Raw genomic sequence first — 4149 nt, 5'->3', positions numbered from 1 at the left:
ATGCTAGAAAGAAATATATTCTTCACACCTGGCAATTCAATATAAGAAAAATATTAAAAATTAAAGGCACATTTGCTGCCTCCCTTCCCCAACTTCAACTTATTATTAACTTATTACTAATTATAATTTTAATGATGAATATGTTACAGTAGGTAGCTAGTCAGTCACGGACAGGGCAGGAGAGAGCTCCCCTTTCCACCAGGAATGCCAGGAAACCATCAGGTGATGGTCAGGCAGTTTTTACACTGTTTCTCTAAATTAATAATTGGTCACAGCCAACACCAGGGAAAGGCAGTCTCCCAATCAATAGAAACACCTGAAACTGGTGATCGGTAGCTTCCCAATAAGATCTCAGGAGTTGAGAGAGTGGGCTAAAGCATGCTCACTAAGAGGCAAAATGGCAGATGACCTTTCTCTAGGAACACTGTACGGTAAGGGAAAAACTCCTCAAATGAGCAGGTGTACAACTCTAGTAAACACACGGAGCACGCAGTTTCTCCCAAGAACTTGCAGGCTGCTGCACCCCAAGGAAACAATCAGAGAAGGGATGCAAGACCCTGGAAATATGCTAACATATAAAATCCTAAGTCAAAGTTCAAACGGTGCACCATGCACATGATCTTTCACGTCACCTGCTTGGCCCTCTTCCAAGTGTACTTTATTTCCTTTAATTCCTGCTCTAAAGCTTTTTAATAAACTTACTCCTGCTCCCAAGCTAGCCTGGGTCTCTCCTGCCTTATGCCCTTCAGTCAGATTCCTTCTTCTGAGGAAGCAGGAATTGAGGTTGCTGCAGTTATATATGGATTTGCTGCTGCTAACATACATACTATTGTGAGAGAGAGAGAGATTTGTAAGTGTGTGACAATACGTTGCCCTGTTTTTCTGCCTCTTCTGATTTCAGAAATCGTGGTTTATAATAAAAAGCCGAGATACAGAGAGGATGGATGGATCAATAGATTGATAGAAAGACTGATAGATGGATAGATAGATAGATAGACACATCAAGTCTTGTAGAATGCAGAAACTACAAAATGATATTCAGATATAGAAAGAAAATTATATTTATAGCAGCTGTATTCATAATGGCCCCAAAACAGCTGTATTCATAATGGCCCCAAACTGAAAATAACCCCAAATCCGTAATACAAGTGCATAATACAAAGTGGTACATTTCTGTAGGCAGAAAATATTGTCAAATTTCTATGCTGCTCTCTACCAAGCTCTTGGCCAAAACCAACCAACCAAACAAACAATACCATGCAGAAACCTTTTTTTCCCTTTTTTTAAATGCTCAAAGCACCTAAGAAGGAGTACAGTTAAAAGCACTAGGTTATCCATGGAGACATCTAATTTTTCTTTTTCCATTTCACTCTTCCACAAATGAGGCTTTAGGTCTTATCTTAAGAGTGGAGTGATGCCTCCCATGGCAACACTCTACAATACTTAAAAAAAAACTACCACTTGAATTGAACATAATAGGTTTAACACCTCAGATACTCTGGGTGTGTGAGTTAGTGGGGAAGGGATAGAGAATCCTTGCTTTTCTAAGTAAGAGTTATCTCTTGTCGGCCTATAGAAATCTTATAGATAATAGAAAGTGTCAACAGAAATGTCATTTAAAGCCAGAGCTCTTAAGATGCTAACTATTCTGTAAATGGTTTCAGACACTTGGTTATGACCTGTTATGCATCGGTGCTATCTACAAATGCCCTCTCTTTATAAAAATGTTCTAACTAACCCATTTTCTTCCTGTAGGTACTTTCTATTTTACATTCAATTTGTAATGCCATTCTCAGATGATCTACATTAAATTGAGCCAGATAATAACTGCTCACCTGGAACAAATGCTACTATAAGTTTTCCTTTAATTGTTCTCTCTGATTTCCTTATAGTAGCAAGCTCAAAAGTTTCTATGAAATTCTTAAGCAGAATCCAATGATAAAATAGGCTTGAAAAACGATCCGTTAGCTAGCTCTCTCTTTAATATAACATACTAAAATATTTGAGTAGTACAAGAAGTGGAGCAAGATATGGTTAAATACATTATTCCAAACTTATTTAACTAAAGATTCTCCCTTTCACTGAACATCCCAAATTAAAGATATTAACATCATATACTACTGATTTTTTTGTAGCCATGCTTTGAAAAATAATTTTATGCTGCTGTGAAAATTTGTTTTATACACACATTGAAAAGGCTCTAACTTGGTTTTAGAAATTATTTTTGATTTTCTTATTTGCTTTGATACTATACTGTGATAAAAGGTTAATGGAAATTACTAACACACCGCATGATGGTTCTGCTCATTGTGTACATTCATTGAAGATGTAAAAACAACGATCAGGACAAAAATCTGTAGAGTAAGATGTGAATGGTGCCATTTGGAATTGAGAAACATGGCACCCTCATAATGATGAAATTAAAATAAAAAGCAAAAAGTAGCTGAAACACCACAGTTGATTTATCATTTACCAGAATGGCTCAATTCTTTGTCTAGTATGTTCTTTCTGCGTGCAGTATGAATGTTGTAAGTATGCAAGAAGAATAATTGTTATAGTTTAATTTGTAATATTATGTTGAGAAAAAAATGCTTAAGATTGGATTACTTGGAGATACTGGTGGGGATGCAAAATAGTACAGCCACTCTGAGAAAGAGTTTGATAGTTTCTTAAAAATTAAAAAAAAAATTATCATTAGATTTAGCAATCTCACTCCTATGTATTAACCCTGGAGAAAGAAAACTGTATTTACACAAAATACATATGTTTATATCAACTGTACTCATAATGGCCCCAAACTAAAAATAACCCCTAAATTCTTCAACTGATGAACGGATAAACCACTATTACATCCATACAATAGACTATAACTCATCAGTAAAAAGAATTATTGATACATGCAATAATTTGGATGGCTTTTGAATGCATTATGCTACATGAAAGTAACCTAAGTCAGAATGTTACATACTATATGATGACACTAATATAAAATCTGGAAAAGGCAAAATTGTAAGAATGAAGAAGAGATAGATAATTGTGAGAAATTGAATTGGGGGATAGATTTGATGAAAATTAAATAGTGTAAAGAAATTCTAGGAGAAGAGGAATCTGTTATCCTGGTCTCATTTTTTTTTTTTTTTTTTTTATGAGATAGTGTCACTCTGTTGCCCAGGCTGGAATGCAGTGGTACAATCTCAGCTCACTGCAACCTCTGTTTCCCGGGTTTAAGTGATTCTTGTGTCTCAGCCTCTTCAGTAGCTGAGTCTACAAATGGGAGCCACCAGGCCTGGCTAATTTTTTTATTTTTAGTAGAGATGGGTTTTCACCATGTTGGCCAGGCTGGTCTCGAATTCCTGCACCCAGGCAATCTGCCTGTCTCGGCCTCCCAAAATGCTAGGATTACAGGCGTGATTAAAGCCCCTCTGCTCTTAAAGAAGAATTAACCAAACTAATTAGCCATCCCACCAAACAGACAAAACACAATAACAAACAACACCAACATTTCATTGAAACGTTGAAAATAAAAGATGAAATAAAATAATCTTGGCAAATACAAACCAAAACAAAGCAGGGGGGTGTATTGTGTCAGGAAAAATAGACTTGAAAGAGATGGCATTATTATGGAAAAGGTAAAAGTTTAATTTACCAGAAAGATTTAATGACTTTATGTAATATAAAACCAATAGAATAATTTTGATATCTAGAGAGCATATTCAAGAGAGCTAAACAGAACAATTGGCAAAATCACATTATTTTAGGAAATGTCACATACTTTTCACAATTATTAACATTTCAAAAAGAAATTTTAGAAAAAATAGAAGAGGTGTAGATGCACAATTTAAAAAGCTAATTTAATCAACTTGGACCCATCAGTTGGAGATGGCCCATATGATCTAAATGCGTATACAGAACACGTAAAAATGAACCATGTTAAAGTGGGTCTCAGATTTTAAATAATAAATTTTCAGACCATGCTTCTGATCACAACAACTGAAGTTAGAATTAAACTACAAAATAATGAATAAATTTATTCCAATGTAGTTTAAATTTAGCAAAACTCTTTCATTCTAAATAACCCAAAGTAAAAAATATAATATATATAAACTATGTGTATATATATATATATATATAAAAAAGTGTGTGTGTGTA

Source organism: Pongo pygmaeus, chromosome 3 (genome assembly GCF_028885625.2).
Source record: "Pongo pygmaeus isolate AG05252 chromosome 3, NHGRI_mPonPyg2-v2.0_pri, whole genome shotgun sequence".
In the NCBI taxonomy this organism is placed as follows: domain Eukaryota; kingdom Metazoa; phylum Chordata; class Mammalia; order Primates; family Hominidae; genus Pongo; species Pongo pygmaeus.
The sequence above is the reverse complement of the archived record's forward strand: the minus strand, read 5'-3'. Positions refer to the sequence as shown.